Source organism: Balaenoptera physalus (genome assembly GCF_965194825.1).
Source record: "Balaenoptera physalus genome assembly, chromosome: 10".
Taxonomy (NCBI): domain Eukaryota; kingdom Metazoa; phylum Chordata; class Mammalia; order Artiodactyla; family Balaenopteridae; genus Balaenoptera; species Balaenoptera physalus.
Window position 1 is genome coordinate 63,771,859 of NC_138889.1, and position 13,336 is coordinate 63,785,194.

Genomic DNA, 13,336 nt, shown 5'->3' on the forward strand with positions numbered 1-13,336 from the left:
CCAACAGTGGGCAAGTGAGATGGGAGAAGATAATTGTTTTTTCAAAATGTCACAGTTGACTAGTCATGGTCTGTGGCCCTTTCTAAGGGGTTCCTGGGAACCACCTCCCTCTCCATCTGCCCAGTTCTTACCCCTGAGTCTGAGAGCCCCTCCAGGCTGACTCCTGTGTCCTTTTGTCATGTCCCCATCCTTCTCTAAGCACTTCCTTATTTTATGGCACAGCAAGATATTCCAGGCTCATCTTGTGTTTTCTCTGCCCAAGCTCTGTAATGGGGTTTTTCTAAGAAACACTGTTTCTTTTTAGTAGAAAATGGTGTTTACAAACAAACCAAGACCTGGAATAGGTGTGTTCATCGCTGGGGTGTCATTGTTGCCAGGCTTTGTCAGGGGACTGAGCTAGGATACATGTGTATGCTTTAAACACACACATATGTGTGTATACATACATGTGTGTATATGTGATCTATCGATATCTATATCTATATCTATCCACAAATATATAGTTAAATATACACACACAAACACAATCACCCACATTGATCTATCATCTTCTTATCTCTTTCCCTATGTATCTTCTATCTATCCATCTTAACAACCAGGATTTTGTACTGATATGGGTTGGCCAAAAGGTTCATTTGGTTTTTCCGTAAGATGGCTCTAGTACTGCTTAGTTGTCTTTAACATCCTTTGAAACAATTCTGTTAGATTGGATTGTGACAGCTGTCGTATCAGCATGCACTTAAAAAAAGACTTATCAAAATTGGTGAATTTTTGTGTAGCCATTTTAATATTGAAGATGGAAGAAAAAAGCAACATTTTCAGCATATTATGCTTTATTATTTCAAGAAAGGTAAAAATGCAACTGAAATGCAAAAAAAATTTGTGCAGTATATGGAGAAGGTGCTGTGACTGATCAAAAGTGGTTTGCGAAGTTTCGTGCTGGAGATTTCTCGCTGGATGATGCTCCACCGTCAGGTAGACCAGTTGACGTTGATAGCGATCAAAATGAGACATTAATTGAGAACAATCAGTGTTATGCCATGCGGGAGATAGCCGACATACTCAAAATATCCAAATCAAGCGTTGAAAATCATTTGCTTGGTTATGTTAATCGCTTTGATGTTTCGGTTCCACATTAAGTTAATCGAAAAAAACCTTCTTGACCCTATTTCTGCACGTGATTGTCTACTGAAACGTAATGAAAACGTTCTGTTTTTAAAACAAATTGTGACGGGTGATGAAAAGTGGATACTGTACAACAATGTGGAATGGAAGAGATCGTGGGGCAAGCGAAACGAACCACCACCAACCACACCAAAGGCCGGTCTTCATCCAGAGAAGGGGATGTTGTGTACATGGTGGGATTGGAAGGGAGTCCTCTATTATGAGCACCTCCTGGAAAACCAAACGATTAATTCCAACAAGCACTGCTCCCAATTAGACCAAATGAAAGCTGCACTCGGTGAAAAGCATCCAAAATTAGTCAACAGAAAATGCATAATCTTCCATCACGATAATGAAAGACTGCATGTTTCTTTGACCACCAGGTAAAAACTGTTACAGATTGGCTGGGAAGTTCTGATTCATCCACTGTACTCATCAGACATTGCACCTTCCAATTTCCATTTACTTCAGTCTTTACAAAATTCTTCTAATGGAAAAAATTTCAATTCCCTGGAAGACTATAAAAGACACCTGGAACAGTTCTTTGTTCAAAAAGATAAAAAGTTTTGGGAAGATGGAATAATGAAGTTGCCTGAAAAATGGAAGAAGGTAGTGGAACAAAACAGTGAATATGTTGCTCAACAAAGTTCTTGGTGAAAATGAAAAATGTGTCTTTTATTTGTACTTACAAACCGAAGGCACTTTTGGGCCCACCCAATACCTCTAGGTCCAATCAAACAGCTAAGATTCATTTGAACTTCCTCTCTTTCCATATATGTCAGTCCTCTAACAGTGAAGTACCAGGCTTCCATTATCTACAATATATTTACATGTTTGCTTAATCCTAGAGTACATAGAATGTAGTTTCAGAATTGCTAACTCATTCTGTGGTGGAAACCAAATCTACTGCATGGAGTCCAGTATTTGTTAGAACCTGAAGGTTTAGAGCCTAAATACTGGTTCAAAACTTACTTTTTCACCCCTTCAGTGTGTTATGTCATTCACTGGAAATATAGTTAGGTTCACTTGCTTTCATTTGTATTCTATGTTAGGGTTTCTCTCTTTTATCCTTGATTTTTATTCATTAAAAAATTGAGTATGGGAAACATTAGCACAAACTCTAAAAACATAAAACAATAAACTCTACTAAGTGTCTCTCCCCCATCTTTCCTACTCTGTTGCCACCATCTTATTCTTTTCACCCCATTTCCACCCACTCCCTGAACGTAATCAGTCTCATTAGTTTCTGGGTTACCTTCCTAAGTTTTTTTTTTTTTCTACACTTGTGCAGATCACATATAAATTTTCTTATTTCCACCTTTCTTCCTTTCATAAAAGGTGGCATACTGTAAATATTCTTTCTCACATTTTGCTTTTTTAAAAATTAATTTTTATTGGAGTATAGTTGCTTTACAATGTTGTGTTAGTTTCTACTGTACAGCAAAATGAATCAGCCATACATATACACATATCCCTATCCCTTTAGGACTTCCTTCACACTTTGCTTTTTTAATTTAACAATATATTTTGGACTTCAATATATTTTTCTACTTCTGTATGATTTGATTTTTCAAAAAATAGCATACTTTCACATATTACTTTTATAGTGATCAGTCAGTATACAACATGAAATATAAAAGAACTAGGAAGCCTGCTACCTCGTAGTTATTCAAGAAATTTAATTTTATGAATGGGTAAATCAATACCCATGAGTACTGAACCAGAAATCTTTTTTTTTAATATAAATTTATTTATTTATTTATTTTATTTTTGGCTGCATTGGGTCTTTGTTGCTGTGCGCGGGCTTTTTCTAGTTGCAGCAAGCGGGAGCAACTCTTTGTTGTGGTGCACGGGCTTCTCATTGCAGTAGGTTCTCTTGTTGTGGAGCATGGGCTCTAGGCACGTGGGCTTTAGTAGTTGTGGCATGTGGGCTTCAGTAGTTACGGCTTGCGGGCTCTCTCTAGAGCACAGGCTCAGTAGTTGTGGCGCACGGGCTTAGTTGCTCCGCAGCATGTGGGATCTTCTCAGACCAGGGCTCGAACCCATGTCCCCTGCCTTGGCGGGCGGATTCCTAACCGCTGCGCCACCAGGGAAGTCCCCCGAACCAGAAATCTTTTATGCACCACTTCAGATCCTCTTGGCCCCGTCCATCTCTTTTTTCCAGTTGCTGCTGTGGCCAGCACCTCTGTCCAGCTTTGTGCAACCTGACAGCACCTCTCCTCCAGCCTGTGCTGTGAGCCTCTGGGCTCCCACCTTGGGGCCTCCCCACCTAGGCTGTTGCTGGACTGCCCTTGGTGTTTGTACATAAGCAACCTGTGGTGCAAGGGATTCATGCCCCATGGAGTAAACCTCTGACCAATGGGGGATGGAGCCAGTGGGTGCACTCTTCACTGTTTCACCCATGGATGGTCTGGAGATGCAATTTAGAAGGATTATGTAACACTCACCCTTGCTTACTCTCACAGCTGTACCTACCTCCCTGCTGGTTTTTGAATGATACAGGGGTGATCCCTCCTCAAGACAGTTGCTATAACTGGTCTTTCTTCCTGAAGCTCTATTCCCTGGGACAAGCTTGGCTGGCTCCCTCCTTTCGCTGTAGTCTTATCTTACATCTTATATTCTCAGGATACTGACCCTGACCCTTATTTAATGTCACAGCCTGTCACCCCCAATCCTCTTACCCTCTACGTTTTCCTGTTTCCATAACTCTTATTGTCTTCTAGCACATGGCACAATTTGATTATTTATTGCATATGTGGTTTATTGTCTCTCTCCCCTCTCCACACTGTGAGCATCACAAAGGCAGAATCTTTGTTCAAAATGTCCCATTTTCACTGATGCCTCCCAAATGCCTAGAGCAGTGTTTGGATCATACTATGGGCTGAATTAATTTTTGTTGAATGAATTACCTTTATAAAGTGATTAGAAGAGTTGCTGGTAGAAATCAAATGGTTTCTTAAACAAATACAATGTATAATGTAAGAAAACTGTCCTTTTGGCCTCTAAGCTCAGGCTCTTGAGCCCTCTGCAGGTGCGCCTAGCTCCTCAAGATCAGATACACTAGGAGAGTAACAGTGTACATTTTTTCTCCCCGTAACTTTACTTATAGACCCACATGGCAAATCTCTCTTAGAATGAATTATATGGTAAAGTTCTTTCTCCCGAGGAACAAAACTACTAGATTCATTTTATATTCCTACTGTTGTCATGGTAGCTCAGAGTTCCATGTTGTGCAAGTCAGGGCAGACAACTTTTCTAAGTTAAGGAACAATCATTTCCTCTATTCCTGCCTTCCTATATGTGGTGCCAGGCCTATATGTTACTTTTTTGTTCTATACCTTCCTTTTGGGGGCTGTCCCCACAAATACCTTTCAGAAGTAGGAGAAGTATGAATTATAACCAAAAATTTACATTTCTCACCCAAGAGGTGACCTACCCCTGGTCACACTGAACCTTTTCCTGCTGGAGGAGATGAAGTACTCAAGAGGTGGCAATATGACCCAGAGATCAGCTTTCAGCACAGACATTTTAAGTATGGAAACCTGGCTGGGTCCCATATGAGCCAGTTTAGGCAGTTTAGCTCACCTTTTAAAGCCTCAGTCTCCTGTTCTGTAGAATGGGGATAATAGAACTAATACACCATTGCAATATTGAGAAAATTAAATGAGAACAATGTAAGCCACTGTTTTATTTTTATTTTTTTAAAGATTTTTTTTGATGTGAATGTTACAATATTGCTTCTGTTTTATGCTTTGGTTTTTTGGCTGTGAGGCAAGTGGGATCTTAGCTCCCTGACCAGGGACCAAACTCACACCCCGTGCATTGGAAGGCAAAGTCTTAAGCACTGGACCACCAGGGAAGTCCCTGTAAGCCACTGTTTTAAAGGCCCAATAAATATCACTTAGAAACTGTATCCATCTTATGTGGTGAAAGGACCTCTTATTCTTGGAAAGATCATCTAGGTGGCACAAATCAGTTCAGATTTAGAGATGAATGGACTTTGGGCTGTGAAGAGAGCATGTACAGCAAGAGACTAACGCAGGCCATCGCCAGCTAAGGGCTCTTTTCATCTTTCCCTTAGCGCCCTCTCTTTGATAACTTCTGCAGCCCCTGTGTTGCCCCCCGTGGAATGACCTATCTCCAAGAAGTCCTCTAGCCCCAGAAGGGAGGTGGTTGTGGGGTGTGATCTTCAAAGGAACGTTTATGAGAACACCCTGAAGCGGGGGAAGAATTGGAAAGAATAGGTCGTCCATGGAGAACCCCATTGCTGGGCACTGGATCCCAGTGCCGTGGCTGTGACAGTCAATGCCTCACCAAAGCATAGGCCCTGCCGCATGTAGAGCCTTTCCCAGTGTCTGGAAGGTTCACATTCACTTCAGGGGCCGCAGAGGGAGATCAACACACATCAGTTCCTATTTTCATTCCTTTTAAGCTTCTCCCTTTCAAGACACCAACTGGATGCTGGAAAACTTATAAGCCTCAAGCACTTTAATACATCCTCGGTCAAAAATTCAATTGAAGATGGAGAATACAAAATAAAATAACATTTCATGAGAAACCTAAAAAGGAGAGGTAGTAGACATAAGCAGTTTTGAAATGTAATCCTCCGGGCAAAGATTATCCTTTGATGTGACAATTAGAGAGTTACAGATTATTTAAAAAGTCATAAGAACAACTACAACATTATTGAGGTGGGACAAGGGTCCTATTTATATTAGATACATGCATATTCTCTATTTTGTTATCATAAAATTGACTCCCAGATTAATTCTTTTGCAAGAAGTTTTCTTGTAATATTTTTATTAAATTAAAAAAACTCATCTGTTGTGAAATGTAGCACTTCATATCAGGATTCAAAGCTCATATGGATGTTTGTAGTAGGAAACTACATTTATTAAAAATACGTGTTAGAGAAAATAAACTAGAGAAAGGAACTTGTTCAGTTATACATTTTTTGCACTGATTATGATGACTCTAAGCTTGTTAAAATCAATCTGGCTAGCTATAAGTCGTGCATGTTGTATTTTTTGTGAGAAAATTTTTTCTTTTTTAAATTTAGATTTTTTTTCCTTGCAAGGGTTTTGCAAATAAAACATCAACTTGATCATAGAGAAGAATCTAATCGTGCATCCCAACCAGGACTGTCTCTGGTGGATGAGGATTATTGGTGCATCAGGCCAGGAACCTCAGCTTCCTGGAATAATAAAACTGTTTCCTTTGTGGGTGTTTCATTTCTCCATTTAAAAATATCCCTGGGAAGATTTAAAGCTCAGTGGAGAGATAATTAAGTAAATCAAACTCACTGTATTTATATTTTTGGGTTAGCATGGGAATAATCCTGTATGTTTGTTACTTAATGTCTTGCAATATGTAAGAGAATTTGGCATACTAGAGTACTGACAGACATAGTACTTAATAGATTCCAACTTTTAAGTGTCTATATGAATAACTGCTATAGCATAATTTTAAATTTAAATGTATAATAAAATTCCAGTAAACTTACTTTAAAAAGAAAACTTTATTTATTTATGGCTGTGTTGGGTCTTCGTTGCTGCGTGCAGGCTTTTCTCTAGTTGCGGCTAGAGGGGGCTACCCTCCGTTGCGGTGTACAGACTTCTCATTGCGGTGGTTTCTCTTGTTGCGGAACACGGGCTCTAGGTGCACGGGCTTCAGTAGTTGTGGCTCTCGGGCTCTAGAGCGCAGGCTTGGTAGTTGTGGCGCACTGGCTTAGTTGCTCTGCGGCATGTGGGATCTTCCTGGACCAGGGCTCGAACTGTGTCCCCTGCACTGGCAGGCAGATTCTTAACCACTGTGCCACCAGGGAAGTCCAGTAAACTTATTTTTAAGAGAACCTCACATTTACTGTAGTTCTAAATTTATTTTATTAGATTGTAATTGTTTATTAGGAACTCAGTAAGACACTCAGATTGAAAAGCAATTTATGTACTTAAAAGGGGAAATCAAATCTTGGAAGTTTATAAACATAGTTTAAAATTTTTAGAGAAATTTAATTAAATAAGTTGTATTGGTCCCTTAAAAATGATTACTAACAGTATCTAGACTTGTAAATAGAAGGAAACATTTTGTAAATTGAACTTAAAAAATCAGAAATAATGAGGTTTCTTAGTATGTAAAGAATTACACACTGAAAACTTACCAAAAAAAATGAAAGAAAGGGTTAAGTAACACACATAAGTGGAAAGACACCTTGTGTTCGTGGACTGGAAGAATTAATATTGCTAAAATGTCCATACTACTCAAAGAAACCTACAGATTCAGTGCAACACCTATTAAAATCCCAAAGCCATTAAAAATTTTTTAATTGAAATATAATTAATTTACAATGTTGTGTTAGTTTCAGGCATACAGTAAAGTGATTCAATTAGACATATATATACATATAAATATATATATCCTTTTTTTTTTTTTACATTCTCTTCCATTATAGGTTATTACAAGATATTGAGTATAATTCCCTGTGCTATACCATAAGTCCTTGTTGTTTATCTATTATATATATAGTAGTGTGTATATTTTAATCCCAAACTCCTAATTTATCCCTCTCCCCCCTTTGGTAATCATAAGTTTGTTTTCTATGTCTGTGAGTCTATTTCTGTTTTGTAAATAAGTTCATTTGCCTCCCTTTTTTAGATTCCACATACAAGCAATATCATATGATATTTGTCTTTGTCTGACTTACTTCACTTAGTATGATAATCTCTAGGTCTATCCATTTGCTGTAAATGGCATTATTTTGTTCTTTTTTATGGCTGGGTAATATTCCATTGTATATATGTACCACATCTTCTTTATCCCCCTGTCGATGGACACTTAGGTTGCTTCCATGTCTTGGCTATTGTAAGTAGTGCTGCTTTGAACATTGGGGTGCATGTATCTTTTTGAATTATAGTTTTCTCTGGATATGTGCCCAGGTAGCTCTATTTCTGGTTGGTTTCTTAAAGAACCTCTATACTGTTCTCCATAGTGGCTGTACCAATTTACATAACCACACAACAGTGTAGGAGGGTTCCCTTTTCTCCACACCCTCTCCAGCATTTATTGTTTGTAAACTTTTTGATGACGGCCATTCTGACCAATGTAAGGTGATACCTCATTGTAGTTTTGATTTGCATTTCTCTAATAATTAGTGATGTTGAGCATCTTTTCATGTGCTTTTGGCCATCTGTATGTCTTCTTTGGAGAAATGTCTATTTAGATCTTCTGCCCATTTTTTGATTGGGTTGTTTTCTTTTCTTGATATTGAGCTGCATGAGCTGTTTGTATATTTTGGAGATTAATCCCTTGTGGGGCGCATCGTTTGCAAATATATTCTCCCATTCTGTGGGTTGTCTTTTCATTTTGTTTATGGTTTCCTTTGCTGTGCAGAAGCTTTTAAGCTTAATTAGGTCCCACTTGTTTATTTTTTAATTTTTTTTAAAGAATGATCATTCTAGAAGGCAAAGCAGGGTGACTAATTTTGTTTTATTTATTTATTTATTTATGACTGTGTTGGGTCTTCGTTTCTGTGCAAGGGCTTTCTCTAGTTGTGGCAAGCGGGGGCCACTCCTCATCGCGGTGCGCGGGCCTCTAACTATCGCAGCCTCTCTTGTTGCGGAGCACAGGCTCCAGACGCGCAGGCTCAGTAATTGTGGCTCATGGGCCCAGTTGCTCAGCGGCATGTGGGATCCTCCCAGACCAGGGCTCGAACCCGTGTCCCCTGCACTAGCAGGCAGATTCTCAACCACTGTGCCACCAAGGAAGCCTCCCACTTGTTTATTTTTGTTTTCATTTTCATTACTCTAGGAGGGGGATCCAAAAACATATTGCTGTGATTCATGTCAAAGAGTGTTCTGCTTATGTTTTTCCCTGGGATAAATCCCACTTGATCATGGTATATGATCCTTTTAATATATTGTTGGATTTGATTTACTAGTATTTTGTTGAGGATTTTTGCATCTATGTTCATCAGTGATATTGGCCTGTAATTTTCTTTTTTGTGGTATCTTTGTCTGGTTTTGGTATCAGGGTGATGGTGGCCTCATAGAATGAGTTTGGAAGTGTTCCTTCCTCTGCAATTTTTTGGAATAGTTTCAGAAGGACAGATGTTAACTCTTCTTTAAGTGTTTGATAGAATTTGCCTGTGAAGCCGTCTGGTCCTTGACTTTTGTTTGTTGGGAGTTTTTAAACTGCAGATTCAACTTCAGTACTTGTAATTGGGCTGTTCATATTTTCTATTTCTTCCTGGTTCAGTCTTGGGAGATTGTACCTTTCTAAGAATTTGTCCATTTCTTCTAGGTTGTCCATTTTATTGGCATATAGTTGCTTATAGTAGTCTCTTATGCTTCTTCGTATTTCTGTGGTGTCGGTTGTAACTTCTCCTTTTTCGTTTCTAATTTTATTGATTTGGGCCCTCTCCCTTTTTCTCTTGATGGGTCTGGCTAAAGGTTTCTCAGTTTTGTTTATCTTCTCAAAGAACCAGCTTTTAGTTTCATCGATCTTTTCTATTGTTTATTTTTAATCTCTTTCATTTATTTCTTCTCCTGAACTTTATGATTTCTTTCCCTCTAATAACTTTGGGTTTTGTTTGTCCTTCTTTCTCTAGTTGCTTTAGGTGTATTGTTAGGTTGTTTGTTTGAGTTCTTTCCAAAGCCATTTTTAATAGAAATAGAAAAAAATAATCCTAAAGTTCATATGAAACCTGAAAAGACCCTGAATAGCCAAAGCAATTTTGAATGAGAAGAACAAAGTTGGAGACATAACACTTCCTGATTTCAAAATATATTACAAAGCTACAGTATGGAACTGGCAGGTACTGTCAACTCATCTTTAACAAGTGTGCCAAGAACACACAAAGGGGCTTCCCTGGTGGCGCAGTGGTTGAGAATCTGCCTGCCAATGCAGGGGACATGGGTTCGAGCCCTGGTGTGGGAAGATCCCACATGCCGCGGAGCAACTAGGCCCGTGAGCCACAACTGCTGAGCCTGCGCATCTGGAGCCTGTGCTCCGCAACAAGACAGGCCGCGATAGTGCGAGGCCCACGCACTGCGATGAAGAGTGGCCCCCGCTTGCCGCAGCTAGAGAAAGCCCTTGCACAGAAACGAAGACTCAACACAGCCAAAACTAAATAAATAAATAAACTTAAAAAAAAAATGAAAAAAAAAAGCTACTTCCTTAAAAATCGAATATTATAAAAAAAAAAAAAAAGAACACACAATGGGGAAAGGATAGTCTCTCTTCAATAAATAGTTTTGGAAAAACTGGATGTCAACATCCAAAAAAATAAAATTGGACACTTATCTTGAGTTGACTATTGATTTTAAAAAGTCAGACAATTGCACTACAAAGCTTTCTGTAAGAAACTCAAAGAATTCACATGAACAAATGTAGCTTTAAAAAGTTTCAGTTCACTAATATCCTAAAGTACATGAAACATAAATTGTTTGGGTTGCCTGGGTTCTTGAAGTAATTTGGAAATAAACAAACTGTGTTCAGCCACAGAAATACAACTGAGTGTCCACTGATTTCACATAAAAAAGTGTCTGGAGAATATGGACTTTCTCATAGAGGTAATTACAAAAAGACATAAGAACTTTGAGGGCAAGGTATTTTTTTTCAGAATAGACTTTAAAAAAATGGAAATAAAGTAGCAATAATAAAAAAGACATTTAAAACATTCAAAAAATACTGACTATAGGGAAAACCATCTTTTAAAAAATTGAAGTATGGTTGATTTATAATATTGTGTTAGTTTTTAGGTGTACAGCAAAGTGATGCAATTATATATATATCTGTATGTATATATATATATTATATATATTTCCAGATTATTTTCCATTATGGGTTATTATAAGATATTGAATATAGTTCCCTGTGCTATACCATAAATCCTTGTTGCTTATATATTTTATGTACAGTAGTTGTATCTGTTAATCTCATACTCCTAATTTATCTCCCCCTCCCTTTCCCCTTTGGGGAATGTAGCTTCAGGCAGGGGAAACCCAAGCCTCCTCATGCCCAAGGATGTTATTTTGTCAGTTAGGTGGTCACTTATTCAGGTCTGAGGGACCATGAACAGTAACATACAGTGGCTACTGTTCCTCATTCTTCTACTCCAAGACTGTCTTCCAGCCAGGTCTGGACTTATTTCTGAGGTTGAAATATGAACCATGGACTAGAACCCACTTGAGCATCTCATGGACCTTCCCAGGGATAAGAGCAGCTGGAGCTCAGGAAGCTGGGGAGGAAGCAGAGAGAAAAAAATAATTCTGAATACTCACTGTAAATTTAGATTTATTCCTTGTACAAAATGACAGTACTTAATATAGAAGGCAAAACTGTAAATTTAATTTAGAAAAAAATTAATATATAGGTACGCTGGTGCATCCATTGGTGCATCCATTGGTACATCCATAGCTTGTTTCACAAATTTTTCATTTTGGGCCTCAAACAAGTAGGGAAATATTTTTATTGCATAAAAACATTGATTTTCTTGTACTTCTACTCACTGCAGTATTCCAACTATATACTGGGTGACATCTTAACACGAGAGCTTCTCCTTCAACTCTCTGGCTGTCCTTCAACTTAGGAGGTTGAACAAGAAATTATTGTTGAGTTTGAAAACTTGGATGGTGCCTTTCAAAGCTTTCAAGCAGATTTTTCATACCTCCAAAGGAGGAGATATATCATCTATTCCTGTATATTCTCTCAAGGAGTAAAAATTGGCTGCAAAACAACCTGACATTGAAGTGGATGAAACTACAGCAATTTTCATAGTCACCATCTTTCTGAAACACATTTGTATTTATATCCAAGAAATGGGAGAAAACAGATACATCTAGTCCATACATCTGAAAGTCAACTTTATCAAATAGGATTTTCTGTACTTAGATTCCCTTAGTAGCCGGATAACACAGGTACTCAAATATTAGGTCTCTGGTCACCTAAGCTGAGTAAATTGGAGAGATAATGCACAAAGGAGGTGATTGTGATCTGAACAGTGGCTGTGTGTTCCTGCTGTAAACAAGCAGGACTCTATGGGCCTTCTGGGGACTGACCCACCCTCCCCCCACCTGTCCTTTGCCTATCTCTTGTTTGTAGAAAAGCTTTATCCTCCTAGGCCTTCTCTGAGTTCCAAAGAATAAATTTAATCAGAGAAGTGAGAAAATTCAGAAACAAAAGCAAACATTTAATAAGACAAAATAATAGTTTTGTCATTAAACAAAGTCAAGGACCTTAAGTTCCTTCTCAAGGGCTGTAAGATGATATGCTGAGCCATATCCTTTGAGTGATTTTGCAGATGCTACAACCCCCACCAGGTGGAAGAAGTTAACTGCATGCTAATCACAAGCACGTAGACCCCAGACCAGTTGGAACTAGAAGGTTGATGATGCTGACTCCCCATTACCTCACCACCAACCAATCAGAAGAAAGTCTATGAGGTGATCACTCACCCTGCAACCCTCTACTGCACACTGTCTTTAAAAACCTTTCACTAGAAGCCATGGGGAGTTTGGGTCTTTTGAGTGTTTGCCACCTGGACTCCTTGTTTGGCACGTGCAATAAACACTGCACTTTCCTTTCCCAAAACCCGGTGTCAGTAGATTGGCTTTACTGAGCTTGGGCAAGCGGACACAAGTTTGGTTCGGTAAGACTACCCTCTCCTTCATCTGCTGTTTGAGGCACATCTTGTTGTCTTTTGTCAATTGCAAAGCTCTCAGGCCTTAGTCCTTGTCTTTGAAATATTTATAGAAGTACTTCTCCCTGCCCTCCTTAGAGAAGCCCAAGATTTCTAGACAGTGGGAATTCTTCCAAAGGCCAAAGCTTTGTCAGGTCATTGAGTCAAGTGGTGATGTGATGGGAGGTTTTGGGAAGCAAAGTGCTCTGCAGTAAACTGCTCAGCAGGTGAGGTATTATTCGCTGTTCCACTCAGTCTTAACGGATCATATGTGTGCTCGTCACAGGGTTATCTCTGTTCCTTGAACTAATCTAGGAGGAACAGGAGTCTCTCAGGCTGGGCCAGAATCTCTGAATAGGGTCACAGAGGTCTGTTTAATACAGGCATTACGTCTGAGATACAGATGAGTCCTCATAGCTCACATTTGTAGCTCAGTTCATAACATTAATTAAGGTTGGACCAACACTCAGTAGAAATGTCTCCGTGCATCTTCTTGAT

General features: G+C 38.9%; 1 long non-coding RNA gene across 1 annotated transcript in view; it reads right to left on the reverse strand.

Moving 5' to 3' along the window:
- The window catches only part of LOC309637238, a 135,516-nt gene that overhangs the window by 40,192 nt on the left and 81,988 nt on the right, over nucleotides 1-13,336 (reverse strand). The window lies entirely within an intron of this gene.